This window comes from Lagenorhynchus albirostris, chromosome 10, assembly GCF_949774975.1.
Source record: "Lagenorhynchus albirostris chromosome 10, mLagAlb1.1, whole genome shotgun sequence".
NCBI classification, from domain to species: Eukaryota; Metazoa; Chordata; class Mammalia; order Artiodactyla; family Delphinidae; genus Lagenorhynchus; species Lagenorhynchus albirostris.
The window spans coordinates 31,073,494-31,099,013 of record NC_083104.1 but is presented as its reverse complement, the minus strand read 5'-3'; the positions used below and the strand labels follow the sequence as shown (position 1 = coordinate 31,099,013).

At 40.9% G+C, this 25,520-nt stretch overlaps 1 protein-coding gene across 2 annotated transcripts in view; it reads left to right on the top strand.

Annotated features, from left to right (window-relative positions):
- KCTD6 (potassium channel tetramerization domain containing 6) overlaps positions 1 to 25,520 on the top strand; it is a 57,762-nt gene that overhangs the window by 8,843 nt on the left and 23,399 nt on the right. For both annotated transcript variants that reach the window (XM_060161443.1, XM_060161445.1), the window contains exon 2: positions 5,582 to 5,664. The gene's annotated coding sequence lies outside the window, so the exon portion shown is untranslated. The remainder of the gene's footprint in view (positions 1 to 5,581; positions 5,665 to 25,520) is intronic.

Here is a 25,520-nt window from a genome sequence, read left to right as displayed (position 1 = left end):
CCTTTTAAATTTTATAAATGGCCAGTTTGGAAAAGCTAGGCATAATTTTATGTTTCAGAGTAAAAAGCACAGAAGATGGAAGTGCTGAATTTTATTTTATCCTTAGTTTTTTAATAAACTTATTATTTTTTTTGATGTGTTGGGTCTTTTTTGCTGCGTGCGGGCTTTTTCTAGTTGCAGCGAGCGGCAGGGTTACTCTTCGTTGCGGTGCACAGGCTCCTCATTGCAGTGGCTTCTCTTGTTACAGAGCACGGGCTCTAGGTGCTCTAGGTGCGGGCTTCAGTAGTTGTGGCATGCGGGCTTCAGTAGTTGTGGCACACGGGCTCAGTAGTTGTGGCTCACGGGCTCTAGAGCACAGGCTCAGTAGTTGTGGTGCACGGGCTTAGTTGTTCTGCGGCATGTGGGATCTTCCCGGACCAGGGCTTGAACCCGTGTCCCCTGCATTGGCAGGCAGATTCTTAACCACCGCACCACCAGGGAAGTACCGGAAGTACCATTATTTTAAATCCATTATCTTTTAAAAGCCACTCTACATTTATGTGCTCGCTGGATTTTACAGAAAGGGATTGGAAAGTGTAAGTTGGCCAACTAGGCCACTTTTCTCTTGGAATTAAATCTTCCCAAAGTTCCAGGAACATTTGTCCTCCAATCTCTTTGGGTTGTCAGTCATCAGAAAGTCCTTTATCCAAAGTTTTCGATCTCCACAGGCTTGACCAATTTTTTTTGTGTGGTGGGTTTTTTTTGTTTGTTTGTATTTTGGTCATTGCAAGCAAGGTTTATTAAAGAGGACTTCTCGCTCTTCCATCTTTTTAGGTGTAACTTAAACACAGTAAAATGCACATTTCCACTACCCCAGAAAGTTCGCTCATGTCTCCTCTTAAGTAATTCCCCACACATCACCTCACAGGCAAACACAGATCTGGTTTCCATAGTCATATTTCTGTTGGCCTGTTTTAGAACTTGAAACAAATGGAGTTGTACACCGTGTGCTCTTGTGTCTGGCTCAGCAAAATGTTACTGAGATTGATTCATCCATGTTAAGTATTAATAATTTACTCCTCTTTTTTTTTCTCATAAATTTTTCTCTTGAGAGATCTTAAGACTCACAAGAAGAACAAAAATACAAAGAGTATGCAAGAGTTTTCATATACCTTCCATCCAGCTTTGCCCAATGGTAATATTTTACATAACCATAGTACCTTGTCAAAACCCAGAATTAACATTAGTACAATACTGTTAACTCAGGTAGACACTTTATTTCAGCTTTCACCATTTTTTATATGCATTTGTGTGTGTGTGTGTGTGTGTGTGTGTGTGTAGTACTACGGAATTTTATCATACGTACAAATTCATGTAACCACCAGCACAATCAGAATACAGAATTTTTCCATCACTACAGAGAAACTCCCTCGTGTTACCTCATAGATACACCTTCTCCAACCCCTAACTCCTGGTAACCACTAATCTCTTCTCAAACACTATAATTTGTTATTTCATGGAATCATGCAATATGTAACTCTTTGCGATTGACTATTGTCACTCAGCCTAATGCCCCAAGATCAGTGCAAGTAGTTGCAGGTATCAACATTTCATTCTTTTTTATTGCTTAACAGCTGTATGGCTATATCAGTTTATCCATTCATCCACTGAAGGACTTCTGGGTTGTATTCAGTTTTAGCTATTTCCAATACAGCTGCTGTGAACATTGGTTTACAGGTTTCTTTGTGAACATAAGTTTTCATTTCTTTAGGTATCCAGCAGTATGATTGTATGTTAAGTGTATGTTTAACTTTTAAGAAATTGCCATACTGTTCTTCCAGAGTGGCTGTACCATTTTAGGGTCCCTCCAGCAATGTAGGAGACATCCAGTTGCTCTGGGGTCGTTGCCAGCACCTGATATTGTCAATAATTTTTATTTCAGACATTCTAATAGATGTATAGTGGTATCCCTCCTGATTTTGATTTGCATTTCCCTAATATTTAATGATGTTGAACACCTTTCTACATACTTACTTGACATCCATCTTTGGTGAAGTGTCTGTTCAAGACTTTTGCTCATATTCTAATTAGATTGTTTTATATAGTGATAAAATATGAATAACATAAAATTTACCATTTTAACCATTTAAAAAATAAATTTATTTTATTTTATTTATTTTGAGCTGCATTGGGTCTTCCTTGCTGCACAAGGGCTTTCTCTAGTTGAGGCGAGTGGGGGCTACTCTTTGTTGAGGTGCGTGGGCTTCTCATTGCGGTGGCTTCTCTTGTTGCGGAGCACAGGCTCTAGGCGCATAGGCTCAGTAGTTGTGGCTCGCGGGCTTAGTTGCTCTGTGGCATGTGGGATCTTCCCGGACCAGGGCTCAAACCCGTGTCCCCTGCACTGGCAGGTGGATTCTTAACCACTGTGCCACCAGGGAAGTCCCTTAACCATTTTCAAGTGTACAGTTCAGTTGTGTTAAATACTTTCACACTGCTGTTCAATTACCACCACCATCCATCTCCAGAATTTTTTCATTTTCCCAAAAGGAGACTCTCTATCCCATTTCTGAGCAAAATATCTTTTATAATGTTTGCATGTTTTATTCCAATATATCCATATACACTTTGTTTTATATTTTAGTTTAAATTTCAAAAATGTTTTGAATAGGAAATTCATCCCATTGCAGGAAAAAAAATTCAAGTAGTTCAGAAAGGTACGAAGTGATCGTGCTTCCTGCTCCTGAACCTCAGTTACGCTGCCTCTGCCCGTGCCGCAGCAGCCACCATTCTTATTTCTTCTGTCTGTTTACAGAGAAGGGCTATTTAGGTATAAGCTCTTTCTTTACACAAATGTTAGGTTTTTAAAAATATTGTTTTAATGAGCATATAGTTAAGTGTGTGTGTGTGTGTGTGTGTGTGTGTTTCTAAGCTGGTATAGATTTGGGTAATGACAGCCACAATCAGCATACACAGTGGCTCTATGACCCCCCCAAACTCCCTCTGTCCGTCCTTGTGACGCCACACCCTCCATCCCTAATGCCTGACACCCCCTAATCTGTGTCTCTGTTGCCACACTATTGCCTTTTCCAGAATGTTATATAAATGCAATCACACAGTATATAACTTTTTGAGACTGGCTTCTTTCACCCAACACAATGCCTTTGAGATTCATCTGTGTTGTCACATGTATGGATAGTCCCTTCTTTTTTATTGCGAGTATTATTCTGTTTTATGCACGCACCACAGTTTGTTCATCCGTTTACCTGTTAAAGGACATTTTAGTTGTTTCCAGTTTTGGGGGATGATGAATAGAGTTAATATAAAATTTTTGTGCAGAATTTTGTATGAACATACATTCTCATTTCTCTACCATGTGATTTTGGGATTGCTGGGTCATATGCAAGTGTATATTTAACTTTTAAGAGATTGTCAAACTGTTTTCTGGAGTACCGTTTTCTATTCTCAACAACAGCGTATGAGAGTCCCAGTTGTTCCACATCCTCACCAACTCTTGATGTTATAATTTGTTTTTGTTTTTTGCCTTTCTAATGGGTGTGCAGTGATATCTCATCATGGTTTTGATTTTCATTTCCCTAATGGCTAAAGATGTTGAGTATCTCTTTGTTTTCTTATTGGCCATTTGTATATCATCTTTGGTAAAATGTCTGTTTAAGTCTTTGCCCATTTGTTCTTGGGTTGTTTGTTTTCTTAAGGTTGAGTTTTATATATGTGTGTGTGTGTGTGTGTGTGTGTATGTGTATATTCTGGATATAAGCCCTATGTTGAATATGCGATTTGCAAATACAGTCATCCCTTGGTATCTGCGAGGGGATTGTTTCCAGAACCTCTCCCATCCTGAGGTTACCTAAATTTGTGACTGCTCAAGTCCCTTATGGTAGTGAGACAGGCTAGGACCTGGGATCTGGGACCCTCTACTGGAGTGCTTGCACCTGGACAAACATCTCCTTCGGCAATAAAATACAAAGAAAGTATAAGGGACTAAAAATAACCGCATGCATGTGCAGTTGGGGCAAAGTGTGAACAACAAGATGCAAAAAGGCCAAAACCCAACTGCCCAGAGCAAAAGCAGGGTACCCTGATGGTCCCTGCACACAGCACTACCGAGGGGGTGGGCAGAGCATCGAAGCCTGCCCGCCTCTAGCCTCACCCCATTTAAGGAAGCAGCTCGCCACCCGCCTCGGGGAGTGAGCAAGGGTAGCTCTGACTTGTTCTCACTCCCTCGTGCTGCAGCCCGAGCCCCAGTACAGCCTTGCCCGAATTCCTTGTCCAGCCTCTTATCAATTTCTAACAGTAGGACCTCTGACACTGTCCTCTGTTGGTTGAATCTGCAGGTGTGGAATCTACGGATACTGAGGGCCCACTGTATTTTCTCGCAGTCTGTGACATATCTCTTCATTCTTTCAACACTGTCTTTCAGAGAAAAGGTTTAAATTTTGATGAAATTCAATTTACCAAAATTTTCTTTTATGGTTCATGTTTTGGTGTCATGTCTAAGAACTCTGCCTCACACCAGGTTGTAAAGCTTTTCTTTAATGTTTTCTTCTACAGTTTTATAGTTTTATGTTTAGCTCTATGGTCCATTTTGAGTTAATTTTTGTATAAGGTGTGAGGTTTAGGTCCAGAGGACTTTTTTTTTTTTTTTTTTTTGCAGTACGCGGGCCTCTCACTGTTGTGGCCTCTCCCGTTGCGGAGCACAGGCTCCGGACGCGCAGGCTCAGCGGCCATGGCTCACGGGCCCAGCCGTTCCACGGCATGTGGGATCTTCCCGGACCGGGGCACGAACCCGTGTCCCTTGCATCGGCAGGCGGACTCTCAACCACTGCGCCACCAGGGAAGCCCAGGTCCAGAGTTTTTTTACATATGGATGTCCAGTTGTTTAAACACTGTTTGGTAAAAAGATCATCTTTCATCCATTGAATTGCCTTTGCACCTTTGTGCAAAAATCAGTTGGTTGTTTTGAGTGGTTTCTGGTTTTGGACTCTGTTCTGTTTCATTGATCTCTGTGTTTATCCCTTTTTCAGTATTACACTGTCTTAATTACTGCAGCTGTACAGTAATTTTTTAAATCAAGTGAGTCTTCCAGCATTTCCTTTTCAAAGTTGTTTTACAATCAGCTTAACTGCAGCTACAAAAAAAAAATCTTGATAGAATTTTGGTTGGAATAGTGTTGAATCTATAGAACATTTTGGAAAGAACTGGTATCCCATTTAGTTCAGTCTTCTTTGATTTTTTTCATCAGACTTTTGTAGTTTTCAGCATACAGATCTTGCACATAGTTTATTGGATTTATGCCTAAGATTTTCTGTCCTTTTTAGGCTATTGTAAATGTTATGTTTTAAAAATTTTGGTTTCTGGTAGTTTACTGCTAGTTTACAGAAATGCAGTTGATTTTCAGGTGTTGACATAATGTTCTGCAACCTTGCTAAACTCATTTGTTATTTCTAGAAGATTTGTTTTGTAGATTCCATGGGATTGTCTGCTTGGACAATTATGTTGTCTGCGAAAGAGACAATTTTATTTCTATCTTTCTAATCTTTATGTCTTTTGTTTCTTTTTCTTGCCTTTTTTGCTGGCCTTCTAGTACCCGTGTTGAATAGGAGTGGTGAGAAGGAACATCTTCGCCTTGTTCCCGTTCTTAGAGGAAAAGCATTCAATCTTTTACCAGTAAGTGTGATATTTGTTTTAATTTTTTTGTAGAGATCCTTATTCAGGTGAAGGAAGTTCCCTTTGTTTCTAATTTACTGACTTCTTTTATCCTGAATGGCCATTGAATTTTGTTACATGCCTTTTATGCATCAATTTATATGATCATTTGATTTTTCTTCGTTAGTTTGTTAACATTGTGGATTACATTGATTGATTTTTAAAAAATATTTATTTATTATTTATTTTATTTTTAGTTTGGCTGCGTCGGGTCTTAGTTGTGGCACACGGGATCTTCGTTGTGGCACGCAGTATCTTTAGTCGTGGTATGCAGGCTTCCTAGTTGCGGCATGCATGCGGGATCAAGTTCCCTGACCAGGGATCGAACCTGGGCCCCCTGCATTGGGAGCGTGGAGTCTTACCCACTGGACCACCAGGGAAGTCCCTACATTGATTGATTTTTAAATATTGCACCAATATTGCATTTCTGGTATACACCCTGCTTGGTCACGGTGGAATATATGTACATACATATACACATACGCACACACATCTATATTGCTGGATTTTGATTTGCTAATTTTTGTTGAGGAGATTTCTATGTTTATGAAAGATAATTGGTCTATAGTTTTTTTCTGTTGTCTGATTTTGGTATCAGGGTAATGGTGGCCTCAAAATGAGTTGGGAAGTGTTCCCTCCTCTTCTGTTTTCTGAAAGAGGTTGTGTAGAATTGGTTTTATTTCTTCTTTAAATGTTTGGTAGAATTTATATTTGAAAACATCCAGAGATCTCTTTTTTATGGAGTTTTTTTTATATAAGATTTTTTTTTTTACGATTTAATCATTCAACAATTTAAAAATATATATTTATTTATTTATGGCTGCTTCAGGTCTTAGTTGCAGCACACAGGATCTTTTGTTGAGGCACTCAGGCTTCTCTCTAGTTGCAGTGCATGGGCTCTGTAGTTGCAGTACACAGGCTCTCTAGTAGTGACGCGTGGGCTCAGTAGTTGCCCTGCTGCATGTGGCATCTTAGTTCTCTGACTAGGGATTGAACCCACGTCCCCTGCATTGGAAGGCGGATTCTTAACCACTGGACCACCAGGGAAGTACCTTTTTTATGGAGCTTTTATTTATATATTTTTTTAATTAAAAAAATTATTTATTTATTTTTGGCTGCATTGGGTCTCTGTTGCTGCTCATGGGCTTTCTCTAGTTGTGGTGAGCGGGGGCTACTCTTTGTTACACTGTGTGAGCTTCTCATTGCAGTAGCTTCTCTTGTCACGGAGCATGGGCTCTAGGCACGTGAGCTTCAGTAGTTGTGGCATGTGGGCTCAGTAGTTGTAGCTCATGGGCTCTAGAGTGCAGGCTCAGTAGTTGTGGCACACGGGCTTAGTTGCTCCGCGGCACATGGGATCTTCCCAGACCAGGGATCAAACCCCTGTCCCCTGCATTGGCAGGTGGATTCTTAACCATTGCACCACCAGGGAAGTCCCTTTATGGAGCTTTTAACTACAAATTCTATTTCTTTAATGAATATAGGATTATTCAGGTTATCTTTTTATTCTTGGGTAAATTTCAGTTGTTTTTATTTTTCAAGGAATAAGTCCATTTCATCTAAGTTGCCAAATTTATATATGTTGATTTGTTCACAAAATTCACTTTTAAAGTCTGTGGGGTCTGTAGTCATATCCCCTTTTTCATTCCTGAAATTAGTAACCTGTGTCTTTTTTTTAAATTTTATCAATTTTTAATTTTTATTTTTGGCTGTGTTGGGTCTTTGTTGCTGTGTGCGGGCTTTCTCTGGTTGCGGCGAGTGGGGGCTACTCTTCGTTGTGGTGTGCGGGCTTCCCATTGCAGTGGCTTCTCTTGTTGCAGAGCATGGGCTCTAGGCACGCGGGCTTCAGTGGTTGTGGCATGTGGGCTCAGTAGTTGTGGTACATGAGCTCTACAGCACAGGCTCAGTAGTTGTGGCACATGGGCTTAGTTACTCCATGGCATGTGGGATCCTGGGCCAGGGCTCGAACTTGTGTCCCTTGCATTGGAAGGCGGATTCTTAACCACTGCACCACCAGGGAAGCCCCAGTAACCTGTGTCTTTTGTCTTTATTTCTTCGTCAGTCTGGCTAGAGAATGTTGATATTTTACATTTTTGTAGGTAATCCAGAAGGTTCGGTTCAGGTTGCAAGTTTTAGCCTGCCTGCTGTGGGCTGTGGTTCCAAAGTCAGCTCAGTTTTTAAAGCATTTGCAGTGCCCTTTGGATCAGTCCCATGTGTGTGCTACCCAGTGGTCAGTCGGGGACCTTGGTAGTGTGCTACCTTGTAGCTCAGATGGCAAGGCTTGTGATATGCTGTTTAGGGTCAGATCTGTACATGTAAGCTCCAGGGTGAGCCCAGGAGATCATACATAGCTTTCTGGGATGTCTCTCTAGATCTCCCTCATCTCTATGATGTTCTCAATACCTTTTGATGCCCTAGACCCTCCCTTCCTCGTCCCCTAACCAGAAAGATAGGTGTATTAGTTTGCTGGGGCTGCCATAACAAAATACCACAGACTGGGTGACTTAAACAACAGAAACTTATTTTCTCACGGTTCTGAAGGCTGAAATTCCACGATGAAGTTTCCTGCAAGGTTGATTTCCTCTGAAGCCTCTCTCCTTGCTTTCTTGCTGTGTCCTCACATGGTCTCTCCTCTGTGCATGTACATGTCTGTGTCCTAAACCCCTCTTCTTATAATGACACCAGTCATATTAGATTAGGCTCTACCCTAATGACTTCATTTTACCCTCATTACCGCATTAAAGGCCATCTCCAAATGTAGTCACATTCTGTGATACTGGGGGTTATGACTTCAATATATGAATTTGAGGGGGACCATTCAGCCCCTAACAGTGTGGCTTTAGTTTCTCTGCTCTGTTGTGTACTTCTTACTGCTGTGTCTGCGTCTGGGACCACGGGAGGACAGGGAGAGAAACAAAGCAATGGTATTCTCTCCATGCTCTTGGAATCACAGCTCCTCTGGTTAGAGACAAATTTCCCCTCCATTAGAGTTTTAAGCATCTGACCACCCACTACTGCCATCAACACTAAGGTATTGCCTGCAGACTGGGGCAGGAAAACAGAAAAAAGAAAAAGAATAACAAAAACCAAATGGAATATTCCCCACTTCCCAACCCCCAAACACACACACACACACACACACACACACACACACACACACACACACACACACACACACACACACACACACTCCTCAGATCAGAAGAGAGGGCTTCTCTTGGAATTCTTTCTGCCTGCACCTGATGAACACTTCTGAGTTTTGAGCAGGTGCACTTGAATTCAGGCTGGGCAATACTGAAGGGAAAAAACCTGAACTTCTCACCAGTTTTGTGGACCTTTGGATTCTGGTCTCTTTCCCTGATTCACCTGCTACCATTTGCTTTTCAAAATCCTTAGGTCACTGCTCCATGGATTCTGAAAGGGTTTGTAGTTGCAGTTAGTGTGATAGATAGGGCAGAGTGTGTTACTCCATCTTTCCTGAAATCATCACCCTGTACATTGGCTTAAATGTTAGCTTTTAAGACACATGTACTGCCCTGTGCTGTTTTTTCATTAGAAATATACCTTGGAGGGCTCTGCATATCAGTGCAAGTAGATTTCCCTCATTCATCTTCACAGGTGTATAGTGTTCCAGAGTGTGGCTGTATCATAATTTGTTTAACTGATGCCCTATGACACCATGTCCTAGTCTTCTGGTCTTTACTGTTATAATCATGGTGCAATGGAATGTCTTTTTTTTTTTTTTTTTTTGCTGTACGCGGGCCTCTCACTGTTGTGGCCTCACCCGTTGTGGAGCACAGGCTCTGGACATGCAGGCCCAGCGGCCATGGCTCACGGGCCCAGCCGCTCCGCGGCATGTGGGATCTTCCCGGACCGGGGCAAGAACCCGTGTCCCCTGCATCAGCAGGCGGACTCTCAACCATTGCGCCATCAGAGAAGCCCCCAATGGAATGTCTTGTCCATATGTTTTTGCACACTCATGTAAAGGCATCTGTGAGTAATTTCTAGAGGAAGAATTTCAAGGTCAAAGTAACTATGTGTGTTTTAAATTGTGTTCAGTATTGTCATATTGATTTCCGAATTTACTTTCCAACAAGGAATATCTAAAAGTGCCTTTCCCCCCACACTTTCGCTGATATAGTTCATGTTTGCACGTTTCTACGTTGAAATCTGTATTAAAGGTCCACTGACAGAAACTGGCATCCCAGCACTGCCACTTACTAGCTTTGTGACCTTGAGCTCATTACTCGTGGCATCTGTACCTCATCTCTCTTTGGTTAAATGGGTGTCTTGAGTCTTTTTGGGCCACTGTAACAAAATACCATAGACTAGGTAACTTATAAACAACATACATTTATTTCTCAAAGTTTTGGAGACTGGAAAGTCCAAGATCAAGGTGTCAGCAGATTTGGTGTCAACCAGCCTGCTTCCTGGTTCACAGATGTATGTCTTAATGTCCTCAGATAGCAGAAGGGTATCTGAGGGAGCGCTCCAGGGTCTTTTTTTATGAGGGTACTGCTTTGCCCTCATGACCTAATCACCTCCCAAAGATTTCATCTCCAAATACCATCACATTGGGCATTTGGTTTCAACGTATGATTTTGTGGGGGACAATACATTCAGTTTATTGCAATGAGGATAATAGTAGTGCCTACCTCATAGGACTGAGGGGCAGGTACCTTCCCCGGTTCTCTCTCCACAAGGACTGGAGGAAGTCTCTGGGTTCGTGGGCAGCTGGCAGGAAGGTGTGAGGCCCCAGAGAGATATTGGTCACGGCCAGCAGAGCGAATGGTGACTCACTGGTTTATCTATAACTGGTTTCCCCTGGTGAGGAAAAGGATTAGTCTGACCAAATATAGTTCAGTATGTGGTAAAACCCACATAGTCGGAGATGCTAACTAGGTCTCTAAATAAAAAAAAAAGTAATATAATGTACATATATAATGTAAATAACATGTAATGTAATGTGTTATATATGTTGCATATAAATGTGTGTAGAGAAAAAAAGAGGCCTAGCTAGCATAGAATCTCTCATTACTTGGTTTTTACCACATACTGAATTGTATTTTATATTTATGTTATCTGATAACATGTATATTACATGTTAACATATATTATGTTAATATGTGTATTGTATATATGTGTATTATGAATTACATATGTTATATGACACATATATTTAGAGATCTAGGTAGCATGTCTATTTGGTTTTTACCACATACTAAATTATATATATATATAATTTTATATATATATATATATATTTTTTTTTTTTTGCGATATGTGGGCCTCTCACTGTTGTGGCCTCTCCTGTTGCGGAGCACAGGCTCGGGACGCGCAGGCTCAGCGGCCATGGCTCACGGGCCCAGTCGCTCTGTGGCATGTGGGATCTTCCTGGACCGGGGCACAAACCCATGTCCCCTGCATCGGCAGGTGGATTCTCAACCACTGCGCCACCAGGGAAGCCCTAAATTATATTTTATATTTATTTTATTTTTTGATATCAGAAACTAGTGAAACTCATTACAAGATAGTCTGTGGGAAAAGGTGGATATTTGTAGGCATGAAGCAATTTTCTTGGAGTAGCCCAGAAGGGTTTACTGTCATGGCCACTTTAGGCCTCCTCCCTGCTCCCTGGCCTGCTTTTAACAGGTTGGTCATACACCCTACAGGGTACTATGACCCTCCTGCTCTGGACCTGCCAGGAGCCTTTGAGGAGTTGAGAGAAGTTTGGAAAAGTGGGAAGAGGGCTGAATTGGGAAAAGGCCCAGGTGCTCAGCCCGTCTGGGGGCCCTTGCTGCCTGGGCAATTTGGAGTCACTGAGCTTTTTTGTATTTTTTTTTTTTTGGTTTTTTTGCGGTACGCGGGCCTCTCCCGTTGTGGAGCATAGGCCCCGGACGCGCAGGCTCAGCGGCCATGGTCCACGGGCGCAGCCGCTCTGCGGCATGTGGGATCCTCCCGGACCAGGTCATGAACCCGTGTCCCTTGCATCGGCAGGCGGACCCTCAACCACTGCGCCATCAGGGAAGCCCTGGAGTCATTGAGCTTTTTAGAGCCCTGTCCTCTGCTCCGTAACAGCCCTGTCATGCCTGTGCTGCCTGCCTTGGGGTGATCAAAGGTGATGAGTTGACTACGGGAACTGAAAGCAAATAAAGAGAAATGTGAGAATGACTATAGTTAGCATTTATTTATTGAGCAGGTACTCTGTGCTTGGCACTGTGCCAGGTATTTACATATATCTTATTTAATATAATCCTCCCTCACAACACCTTTCAGAGGTGGTTATTATTATTACGAAATTTATTTTTTTGGATAGATGATATACTGTGTACAAAATTCAAAGGACATAAAGATTTTACTGTGAGTCTCTAATTGAATAATCCAGGCAAATTAATATAGAGATAAAGCAAATATGGTAAATGGTAACAGTTGTAGAATCTCAGTGGTGAGCATGTGGGAATTCATTGCACTATTCTTTAAACTTTTCTGTATGTTTGAAAGTTTCTCATCATAAATTTGTGGGGAGGGAAAGTGACTCTCCCCCCTGTCCCCATCTCTCTCATGAATTTCTCTCCCAGGAGGCAAGCACCGTTACTAGTTTCCTGCTTCTCCTTCCAGAGATACTCAGATTTTATGAGTGTGTTTGCACAAACCTACATGCACACATATCAGTGCCTTAGGCCTCTGGCACTGCATTGATAGACTTCAGTTTTTGGAAGCTTTAGAAACGTAGCTGCCTAGGAAAGGCCATCCAGGTGAATTCCCACAGTCCCTTTCCCAGGGGTTGGAGACTATTTTGTTCCCCAGTCTCACCCCTAGAGGGTGCCCTCCTCCACTCGACTGGAAGCAGCAAGTGGCAGAAGGTGCAGAAAGGACAGTATCAGGGCCGCTGCCACGTGACTCACGAACAGGGGGGCCTCCAAAAGTATAAATACTTTTGTTCCCTGGCCTTAGCCACATTTTTTGTGGGAAGGAAAGCTCAGACGCTGAGCCCACAGTTTGGCTTTGCAGTAGCAAAGGGAAAGGTTGCTCAGAAAGCTTCACCCACATGCTGTACCGTGAACCTTTAAAGGATAAATAAAACCCCCCATTTCCGGGCACAAGAAACACTTCATAGCATCCCAGACATTTTGATGTTGATTACTTGACTAGACTTGGAAAATTCATTTTTGACCGAAGGAAAGCCATTTTGTTTAATACATTAGAACTTCTTTATAACACTGGGGTTGGAAGGTGTCTGTGAATTAATAATACCAGTCTTATTCTATGGCTGGTTGTTACATAATTTAGGGAGACAAGTTTTCACCACATTATCTCAGGATCTGTGAAAAAATGAACTGTATTATAATAGTGAGTATATAACTTAAAATTTTTATTTATTTTTATTTTTTTAAATATCTTTATTGGAATATAATTGCTTTACAATGTTGTGTTAGTTTGTTCTGTATAACAGAGTGAATCAGCCGTATGTATACATATATTCCCATATCCCCTCCCTCTTGAGTCTCCCTCCCACCCTCCTTATCCCTCCCCTCTAGGTCGTCACAAAGCGTCGAGCTGATCTCCCCGTGCTATGCAGCACCTTCCCACTAGCTATCTGTTTTACATTTGATGGTGTATATGTGTCAGTGCTACTCTCTCACTTCATCCCAGCTTCACCTATGAGCCTCAAGTCCATTCTCTACGTCTGTGTCTTAATTCCTGCCCTGCCACTAGGTTCATCAGTACCGTTTTTTTAAGATTTCATATATGTGCATTAGCATCTGGTATTTGTTCTTCTCTTTCTGACTTACTTCACTCTGTATGATAGACTCTACGTCCGTCCACCTCACTACAAATAACTCAATTTTGTTCCTTTTTATGGCTGAGTAATATTCCATTGTATATATGTGCCACATCTTTTTTATCCATTCATCCGTCAATGGACATTTTGGTTGCTTCTATGTCCTGGCTATTGTAAATAGTGCTGCAATGAACATTGTGGTACATGACTTTTTTTTTTTTTTTTGCAGTACGTGGGCCCCTCACTGTTGTGGCCTCTCCCGTCGAGGAGCACAGGCTCCGGACACGCAGGCCCAGTGGCCATGGCCCACGGGCCCAGCCGCTCCGAGGCATGTGGGATCCTCCCGGACCAGGGCATGAACCTGTGTCCCCTACATCGGCAGGCAGATTCTCAACCACTGCGCCACCAGGGAAGCCCATGACTTTTTGAATTATGGTTTTCTCAGGGTATATGCCCAGCAGTGGGATTGCTGGGTCATATGGTAGTTCTATTTTTAGTTTTTTAAGGAACGTCCATGCTGTTCTCCATAATGGCTGTATCAATTTACATTCCTACCAACAGTACAGGAGAGTTCCCTTTTCTCCATGCCCTCTCCAGAATTTATTGTTTGTAGATTTTTTGATGATGGCTGTTCTGGCTGTTGTGAGGTGATACCTCATTGTGGTTTTGATTTGCATTTCTCTAATGAGTAGTGATGTTGAGCATCTTTTCATGTGTTTGTTGGCAATCTATATATCTACTTTGGAGAAATGTCTAGTTAGGTCTTCTGCCCATTTTTGGATTGGGTTGTTTGTTTTTTTAATATTGAGCTGCATGAGCTGTTTATATATTTTGCAGATTAATCCTTTGTTGATTCGTTTGCAAATATTTTCTCCCATTCTGAGGGTTGTCTTTTCGTCTTGTTTATAGTTTCCTTTGCTGTGCAGAAGCTTTTAAGTTTCATTAGGTCCCATTTGTTTATTTTTTATTTTATTTCCATTACTCTAAGAGGTGGGTCAGAAAGGATCTTGCTGTGATTTATGTCATAGAGTGTTCTGCCTATGTTTTCCTCTAAGAGTTTTATAGTGTCTGGCCTTACATTTAGGTCTTTAATCCATTTTGAGTTTATTTTTGTGTATGGTGTTAGGGAGTGTTCTAAGTTCATTCTTTTACATGTAGCTGTCCAGTTTTCCCAGAACCCCTTATTGAAGAGGATATCTTTTCTCCATTGCATATTCTTGCCTCCTTTGTCTAAGATAAGGTGATCATATGTGCGTGGGTTTATCTCTGGGTTTTCTATCCTGTTCCATTGATCTATCTTTCTGTTTTTGTGCCAGTACCATACTGTCTTTGTAATATAGTCTGTATATTACTGTAGCTTTGTAATATAGTCTGAAGTCAGGGAGCCTGATTCCTCCAGCTCCGTTTTTCTTTATCAAGATTGCTTTGGCTATTCGGGGTCTTTTGTGTTTCCATACAAATTGTGAAATTTTTTGTTCCAGTTCTGTGAAAAATGCCATTGGTAGTTTGATAGGGATTGCATTGGATCTGTAGATTGCTTTGGGTAGTAGAGTCATTTTCACAATGTTGATTCTTCCAGTCCAAGAACATGATATATCTTTCCATCTGTTTGTATTGTCTTTGATTTCTTTCATCAGTGTCTTATAGTTTTCTGCATACAGGTCTTTTGCCTCCTTAGGCAAGTTTATTCCTAGGTATTTTATTCTTTTTGTTGCATTGGTAAAGGGGAGTGTGTCCTCAATTTCTCTTTCTGACTTTTTGTTGTTACTGTATAGGAATGCAAGAGATTTCTCCTTTGTCTAAGATAAGGTCACCTTATCTTAGACAAAGGAGGCAAGAATGATGTTACCTGTGGGTCTGTCATATATGGCTTTTATTATGTTGAGGTAGGTTCCCTCTATGCCCACTTTCTGGAGAGTATTTATCATAAATGGGTGTTGAATTTTGTCAAAAGCTTTTTCTACATCTATTATCATATGGTTTTTATTCTTAAGTTAGTTAATATGGTGTATCACATTGATTGATTTGCGTATATTGAAGAATCCTTACATTCCTGGGATAAACCCCACTTGATCATGGTGTATGATCCTTTTAATGTGCTGTTGGATTCTGTTTGCTAGTATTGTTTTTTAATTAATTCATTAATTAATTTATTTTTGGCTGCGTTGGGTCTTCGTTGTTGTGCACAGGTTTTCTCTAGTTGTGGCGAGCAGGGGCTACTCTTTGTTGTGGTGGGCTGGCTGCTCATTGCGGTGGCTTCTCTTGTTGTGGAGCATGGGCTCTAGGCGCGTGGGCTTCAGTAGTTGTGGCACAGGCTCAGTAGTTGTGGCTCGTGGGCTCTAGAGCACAGGCTCAGTAGTTGTGGCACGTGGGCTTAGTTGCTTCGCGGCACATGGGATCTTCCTGGACCAGGTCTCGAACCTGTGTCCCCTGCATTGACAGGCGGATTCTTAACCACTGTGCCACCAGAGAAGTCCCTGTTTGCTAGTATTTTGTTGAGGATTTTTGCATCTATGTTCATCAGTGATATTGGCCTGTAATTTTCTTTATTTTTAATGACATCTTTGTCTGGTTTTGGTATCAGGGCTTCATAGGATGAGTTTGGAAGTGTTCCTCCCTCTGCTATATTTTGGAAGAGTTTGAGAAGCATAGGTGTTAGCTCTTCTCTAAATGTTTTATATAATTCGCCTGTGAAGCCTTCTGGCCCTCGGCTTTTGTTTGTTGGAAGATTTAATCACAGTTTCAATTTAAGTGCTTGTGATTTGTCTGTTCATGTTTTCTATTTCTTCCTGGTTCAGTCTTGGAAAGTAGTGCTTTTCTAAGAATTTGTCCATTTCTTCCAGGTTGTCCATTTTATTGGCATAGAGTTACTTATAGTAATCTCTCATGATCCTTTGTACTTCTGCGGTGTCAGTTGTTGCTTCTGTTTTTTTATTTCTAATTCTGTTGATTTGAGTCTTTTCCCTTTTTTTCCTGATGAGTCTGGTTAATGGTTTATCAATTTTGTTTATCTTCTCAAAGAACCAGCTTTTATTTTTATTGATCTTTGCTATTGTTTCCTTCATTTCTTTTTCATTTATTTCTGATCTGATCTTTATGATTTCTTTCCTTCTAACTTTTTTTTCAAGGTGAATATATGATCCAATTTTTAAAAAATTTTTATTTATTTATTTATTTATTTTTGGCTGTGTTGGGTCTTCGTTTCTGTGCGAGGGCTTTCTCTAGTTGCGGCAAGCGGGGGCCACTCTTCATCGCGCTACGCGGGCCTATCACTGTTGTGGCCTCTTTTGTTGCGGAGCACAGGCTCCAGATGCGCAGGCTCAGTAGTTGTGGCTCACGGGTCTAGTTGCTCTGCGGCATGTGGGATCTTCCCAGACCAGGGCTCAAACCCGTGTCCCTTGCATTGGCAGGCAGATTCTCAACCACTGCGCCACCAGGGAAGCCCTGTTAACTTTTTTTTAATAGACCTTTATTGGAGTATAATTGCTTCAGAATACTGTGTTAGTTTCTGTTGTACACCAAAGTGAATCAGCCATATGCCTACATATATCCCCGTATCCTCTCCCTCTTGAGCCTCCCTCCCATCTTCCCTGTCCCACCCCTCTAGCAGGTCACAAAGCACGGAGCTGATCTCCCTGTGCTATGCTGCTGCTTCCCACTAGCTAACTGTTTTACATTCAGTAGTGTATATATGTCGATGCTACTCTCACTTCGCCCCATCTTCCTCCTCCCACCCCGTGTCCTCAAGTCCATTCTCTATGTCTACATCTTTATTCCTGCCCTGCAACTGGGTTCATCAGTACCATTTTTTCTGTTTTGTTTTTTTTAGATTCCATATATGCGTTAACATACGGTATTTGTTTTTCTCTTTCTGACTTACTTCACTCTGTATGACAGACTCTAGGTACATCCACCTCACTACAAATAACTCATTTTCATTTCTTTTTATGGCTAAGTAATATTCCATTGTATATATGTGCCACATCTTCTTTATCCGTTCATCTGTTGATGAACATTTAGGTTGGTTCCATGTCCTAGCTATCGTAAATAGTGCTGCAATGAACATTGTGGTACATGTCTCTTTTTGAATTATGGTTTTCTCAGGGTATATGCCCAGTAGTGGGCTTGCTGGGTCATATGGTAGTTCTACTTTTAGTTTTTAAGGAACCTCTATACTGTTTTCCATAGTGGTTGTATCAATTTACATTCCTACCAACAGTGCAAGAGGGTTTCCTATTCTTTTTATTTATTTATTTATTCATTTTTGGCTGTGTTGGGTCTTGCTGTGCGCGGGCTTTCTTTAGTTGCATCGAGTGGGGGCTACTCTTCCTTGCGGTGTGTGGGCTTCTCATTGCGGTGGTTTCTCTTGTTGCGAAGCATGGTCTCTAGGTGCGTGGGCTTCAGTAGTTGTGGCACACAGGCTCAGTAGTTGTGGCACACAGACTCTAGAGCACAGGCTCAGTAGTTGCGGTGCATGGGCTTAGTTGCTGCGCGGCATGTGGGATCTTCCCAGACCAGGGCTCGAACCCATGTCCCCTGCATTGGCAGGTGGATTCTTAACCACTCTGCCATCTGCCACCAGGGAAGCCCCAGGTTCGCTTTTCACCACACCCTTTCCAGAATTTATTGTTTCTAGGTTTTTTGATAATGGCCATTCTGACCGGCGTGAGGTGATACCTCTTTGTAGTTTTGATTTTCATTTCTCTAATAATTAGTGATGTTGAGCATCTTTTCATGTGTTTGTTGGCAATCTGTATGTCTTCCTTGGTGAAATGTCTGTTTACATCTTCTGCCCATTTTTGGATTGGGTTGTTTGTTTTTTTGATATTGAGCTCCATTAGCTGTATATTTTGGAGAATAATCCTTTGTCTGTTGTTTCATTGGCAAATATTTTCTCCCATTCTGAGGGTTATCTTTTTGTCTTTTTTATGGTTTCCTTTGCTGTGCAAAAGCTTTTAAGTTTAATTAAGTCCCATTTGTTTATTTTTGTTTTTATTTCCGTTACTCTAGGAGGTGGATCAAAAAAGATCTTGCTGTGGTTTATGTCAAAGAGTGTTTCTCCTGTGTTTTTCTCTAAGAGTTTTATAGTGCCTGGTCTTATATGTAGGTCTTTAATCCATTTTGAGTTTATTTTTTGTGTATGGTGTTAGGAAGTGTTCTAATTTCATTCTTTTACACGTAGCTGTCCAGTTTTGCCAGCACCACTTATTAAAGAGGCTTTCTTTTCTCCATTGTATGTTCTTGCCTCCTTTGTAATAAATTAGGTGCCCATATGTGCATGGGTTTATCTCTGGGCATTCTATCCTGTACCACTGATCTATATTTCTGTTTTTGTGCCTGGGTGTTTTTTGTTGTTCTTTTTCTTCTTTCTCTAATTGCTTTAGGTGTAAGTTTAGGTTGTTTATTTGAGATTTTTCTTGTTTCTTGAGGTAGGATTGTATTGCTATAAACTTCCCTGTTAGGAATGCTTTTACTGCAGCTTAAAAATTTTAAATCAACACAAATAGATAAATGACTAGCTTAAATTAATCAAGTAGAAATGTTTTATTAGTATTGACTATGTACAGTAACTTGAAGTAGCCTATAAATTTTTGCCATTAAGAATGTGTCTATACTCCACACACAAACTGCTAGAACTGATAAATGGATTCAGCAAGGTAGCAGGAAACAAGATTAACATACAGAAATCTGTTGTATTTCTTTATGCTAACAATGAAATATCAGAAAGGGAAAGTAAAAAAACAATCCCTTTTAAAATCGTATCCAGGGGCTTCCCTGGTGGCACAGTGGTTGAGAATCTGCCTGCCTCTGCAGGGGACACGGGCTCAATCCCTGGTCCGGGAAGATTCCACATGCCGCAGAGCAACTAAGCCCGTGCACCACAACTACTGAGCCTGTACTCTAGAGCCCATGAGTCACAACTACTGAGCCAGCATGCTGCAACTACTGAAGCCCATGTGCCTAGAGCCCATGCTTCACAACAAGAGAAGCCACCACAGTAAGAAGCCATGCACTGCAATGAAGAGTAGCCCCCCCTCGCCGCAACTAGAAAAAACCCGCATGCAGCAGTGAAGACCCAACACAGCCCAAAATAAATAAATTAAAAAAATAAAATAAAATCACATCCAAAAAAGTAAAATACTTAGGAATAAACCTGACAAGGAGATGAGAGACTTATATGCTGAGAACTATAAAACATTGATAAAGGAAATTGAAGATGATTCAAAGAAATGGAAGGATATCCTATGCTCTTGGATTGGAAGAATTAATATTGTTAAGATGACTATACTACCCAAAGAAATCTACAGATGTAATGTGATCCCTATCAAATTACCCATGACATTTTTCACAGAAATAGAACAAATAATCCTAAAATTTGTATGGAACCATAAAAGAACCAGAATTACCAAAGCAATACTGAGGAAAAAGAACAACGCTGGAGGCATAACCCTCCCAGACTTCAGACAACATTACAAAGCTACAGTAATCAAAACAGCATGGTATTGGCACAAAAACAGATATATAGATCCATGAAACAGAATAGAGAGGCCAGAAATAAACCCACACACCTACAGTCAATTAATCTTTGAAAAAGGAGGCAAGAATATACAATGGAGAAAAGACAGTCTCTTCCGCAGGTGGTGTTTGGAAAGCTGGACAGCTGCATGTAAATTAGTGAAGTTAGAACACCTTCTTACACCATACACAAAAATAAACTCAAAATGGCTTAAAGACTTAAATATAGACATGACACCATAAAATTCCTAGAAGAGAACATAGGCAAAACATTCTCTGACATAAATCATACCAATGTTTTCTTAGGTCAGTCTCCCAAGGCAAAAGAAATAAAAGCAAAAATAAACAAATGGGACCAAATCAAACTTAAAAGCTTTTGCACAGCAAAGGAAACCATAAATAAAACGAAAAGACAGCCTACAGACTGGGAGACAATATTTGCAAACAATGTGACTGACAGAGGCTTCATTTCCAACATATACAAACAGCTCATATAACTCAATAACAAAAAAACACAAACAATCCAATCAAAGAATGGGCAGAAGACCTAAATAGACATTTCTCCAAAGAAGACATACAGGTGGCCAATAGGCACATGAAAAGATGCTCAGCATCGCTAATTATTAGAGAAATGTAAATCCAAACTACAATGAGGTATCACTTCACACTGGTCAGAATGGCCATTATGAAAAAGTCTATAAATAACAAATGCTGGAGTGGAGAAAAGGGAAACTTCCTACACTGTTGGTGGGAATGTAAATTGGTACAGCCACTACAAAAAACAGTAAAAAACTAAAAAGAGAGTCACCATATGATCCAGCAATTCCACTCCTGGGCATATATCCGGAGAAAACTATAATTTAAAAAGATACATGCATTCCAGTGTTCACAGCAGCACTATTTACAATAGCCAAGACATGGAATCAACCTAAAGGTCCATCAACAGATGAATGGATAAAGAATATGTGGTATATATATATATATATATATATCAATCATACACACACACACACACGCACACACACACACACACACACACACAATGGAATACTACTCAGTCATAAAAAAGAATGAAATAATGCCATTTGCAGCAACATGGATGGACCTAGAGATTATCATACTAAGTGAAGTAAGAAAGAGAAAGACAAATACCATATGATACCACTTATATGTGGAATTTAAAATATGACACAAACTAATTTATTCATGAAACAGAAACAGATTCACAGACATAGAAAACAAACGTATGGTTACCAAAGGAGACAGGGGGTTGGGAGGGATAAGTTAGGAGTTTGGGATTAGCAGATACAAACTGCTAATGTATAAAATAGATAAACAACAAGGTCCTATTGTATGGCACAGGGAACTATATTCAATACTCTGTAATAAACCACAATGGAAAAGAATATGAAAAAGAATATGTATGTATAACTGAATCACTTTGCTGTACACCAGAAACTAACACATTGTACATCAACTATATCTCAATAAAAAATAAATAATTAAAGAATGTGTCTATAAATATGTATTTTCAGAAATGAGGCTCTTTGAATAATATTTATATGTTGCTTAAAATACAGCATAAATATAGCAATATAGCATAGCTGTTCAGAAAACCAGTTTTGCCACTTAAAGGAATTTGTACTGTAAACATAGTCATAAAAGCAATGGGTGAGGGACTTCCCTGGTGGCGCAGTGATTAAGAATCCGCCTGCCAATGCAGGGGACACGGGTTCAATCCCTGGTCCAGGAAGATCCCACATACCGTGGAGCAGCTAAGCCCATGCGCCACAACTACTGAGCCTGCACTCTAGAGCCTGTGAGCCACAACTACCGAGTCCGTGCCTAGAGCCCGTGCTCCACAACAAGAGAAGTCACCGCAATGAGAAGCCCACGCACCACAATGAAGAGTAGCCCCTGCTCGCCACAACTAGAGAAAGCCCGTGTGCAGCAAGGAAGACCCAATGCAGCCATAAATCAATCAATCAATAAGTAAATTTATAAAAAAAAAAGCAATGGGTGAAATAGATTTATGTATAAGATGATTCATGGTAACTATAATAACTGTTCATGATAGCAAAAAAAGGAAATAACCTACATATTCAGGGTCTGGATTAAAAAACTTATGTGGGACATCCATGAAATGGAATATTATGAATCTGTAAAAGAAATAAAGGTGCTTTCCGTATACAAGAGGCATATCCATTTTTCTTCTTTACTAGAATATCTTCAGAATGGTTATGAAGGGAAATTTGAGAAATCAGACGATGCTTTCAACCATGATTTTCTTTTCTTTTTTTAAACTTCCTATTTTTAAATTAATTAATTGATTAATTTATTAAAAAAAATTTTTTTGGCTCTGTTGGGTCTTTGTTGTGGTGCACGGGCTTTCTCTAGTTGCGGAGATCGTTGCGGTGCGTGGGCTTCTCATTGCGGTGACTTCTCTTGTTGTGGAGTGCGGGCTCTAGGCATGCGGGCTTCAGTAGTTGCAGTATGTGGGCTCAGCAGTTGTGGCTTGCGGGCTCTAGAGCTCAGGCTCAGTAGTTGTGGCGCACAGCCTTAGTTGCTCTGTGGCATGTGGAGTCTTCCCAGACCAGGGCTTGAACCTGTGTCCCCTGCATTGGCAGGTGGATTCTTAACCACTGTGCCACCATGGAAGCCCTAAACTTTCTATTTTAAAACAATTATATATTCACAGGAAGTTGGAAAGATAGTACAGAGAGGTCCCTGTGCCCTTTATCTCATTACCCCATGGTTGCAGCTCAAAGAACCATAGTACAATACCAAAACCAGGAAACTGATACTGGTACAACGTGTGTGTATGCTATTATGTCACCAGTGTAGAATGGAGTAACCACCACTGCAGTCAAGATACACAACTGTTTCATCACCACAAGGATCTCCCTCTTGTTGCCCTGTGTCAGTTACACCCACCCTTCCCTGCACCATCCCTACCCCTGGCAACCACTAGTCAGTTTTTCATCTCGAAAGTTTTGTTATTTTGAGACTATTATGTCAATGGAATAATGCAGCGTGAGATTTTTTTTTCCCACTTAGCATAAAGCCCTTGAAATCCATCCAAGTTGTTGCCTGTATCAGTAGCTTGTTCCTTTTTGTTGCTGAATATTATTCCATGATCTGGATGTACTACAATTTGTTAATCATTCAAACAACCAAAATTGTATGACATTTTGGTTGTTTCCAGTTTGGGGCTATTGCAAATTAAGCTACTATGAACAATCATGTACAGGTTTTTCTGTGAACATAAGTTTTCATTTCACTGGGATAAATGCCCAGGATTGCGATCAGTGGGTTGTAGGATAAGTGTATGCTTAGTTTTTTAGAAGCTGCCAAATTATTTTCCAGAGTGCTGTACCACTTTACATTCCCAACCACAGTTTTCTTTTCATACAAAATGCTATTGACTAGTGTTACCACAACGGCACAAGGCCAAAGGCACATGAGAATCTGAGCTATTTTGAATTTCTAGAGAAAATAAATTTAATATACATTAGATGGAGGAAAAAAGAGAGGTCAGGACTAATCTCTTTGCTGGCCCACAAGGTCCCATGTTTATCGTCCCAGGTTTTCAGAATAATTCTTCCCTCACCATCAAGCTAACCTTTGGTTGGAAAGCTGCAACACATTGTACAGGTCACCTGGGTGTACCCCTGACCTATGACCCCTGCTTGTATTCTGTCCCAAGGCACCCTCTGAAGCTTGGTCTCATTCTGGAATGTTATACCGCCAAGAATAGTCATTTAGAGATTTTAGAGTCATTTCAGAACCATCCCCTCCCAGGGACCTCTGTACTTACGCACCCTGCCCCCCAGATCCCCAGCACTAAATAGCATTAAAACCGTTTTGAATATGTCTGTCGACCCTGACCCCCACCCTCCAGGCTTTAGTTGTTAGGGTACAGGCGTGAGGTCACACACTCCCCCATGTCAGAAATGCAGGCTCCAGGTCATGCTGCCCTTCCTGATGTCCTTGGACATGTAATGACTCCTGATCCTGAATTTCCTCACCTGTACACTTTAGGTTATAGATAGCAACAGTACCTGCTAACAGGGCCGTTCGGTTGTTCTGCAGGTAGTTATAGGGTGTCTATTATGGGCCAGCTGAGGATACAGTGGTGAACAAAGAGGAGGCCTTGCCCTCTGGGAGTGCAACTAGAAGAGGAGACCATAACTACAGTGCTCAGCCCAGCCTTTGGCATGTAGCTGGCCCTTGAGAAATGTTAGTTATTTCATTATTGTAGTTAAACTCAATACTTGTTTGTGGACTTGAATGGAATATGAACCCAGTATTACACATCTGGTCTAGTATAGTCTCATTCATTGTAGTCAGCCATTAATTGCCATTAATTGTTAGGAGTGTGCTGGTTTATCCCATTGCTAAAGTCAGATAAATTGCTGACCAAAGTCACTCCATTTTGTGCTTAACACTTAGGTTTATTCTGAACTTAATATCTTTAAAAAATATATATTATTTATTTAGGCTGCTCTGGGTCTTAGTTGTGGCACGTGGGATCTTCGTTGCAGCATGTTTAGTTGCAGCATGCAGGCTTCTTGGTTGTGGCATGTGGACTCTTAGTTGTGGCATGTGAACTCGTAGTTGCAGCATGTATGTGGGGTCTAGTTCCCTGACCAGGGATTGAACCCAGGCCCACTGCATGGGAGTGTGGATTCTTACCCACTGGACCACCAGGGAAGTCCCCTGAATTTAATATCTTGAATATCAGATTCAGAAAGTGTCTCTTGCTGTAATAGCTTTGAAAAAAAGAGTCTTTATACAAACTTGCAAAAAAGTCCCTAACAATGTGTTCAAAGGTCCATATATTATAGAAAGACTCCCACAACAATAAGGAAAAATTTCATTGTTTATAAAAGGCAACATAGTTCATAAATACTTAATCAGAAATACAAAATTTAGCAGGGGAAAAAACCCTTAGAGGAAATTAATTTTTTTAATTTGTAAAAATGTCAAAAAAGGTGGCCAAAAAAAAAAAAGATGGCAGCTGAATGAATGCAAAAATACTCAAAAGAGTATTTGTCTGAATTTTAGGCAAACTGTTCATTATGCAAGTTGATCAATGAACAAACTGGTCACTAGGTAATTTATCATTAGGACATGTGGCTCTGGTCAGAGTAGTCTGTTCCTAGGGTAGAACCAACATGGCGGCCACGGGCAGGTTGGCTATTATGATAGAGCTGGATGGAAGTGTCCTATTGGATGAGTCTAGGTTACACCCCTGCTTCCAGGAAGTGGGGAGAGGGATATGGGGCCTCTCTGACTTCCATAGGGTAAGTTGGGGCCCTGTTCCCTTCTATGACCCACACAACCACAGAGGTCTCCAAATAGTAACCAGCAGATGTTTATTATGGTAAATGAATAGACAGACTCAGGTAACACGGACTCCAGTCATTGTTCATCAACCATCCAGTAATGTGACTTTGCAAAAGTTCCCTAAGTTCTCCTCAGCCTGAGTTTACTCATGCATAAAATGTCAGGATGGAAT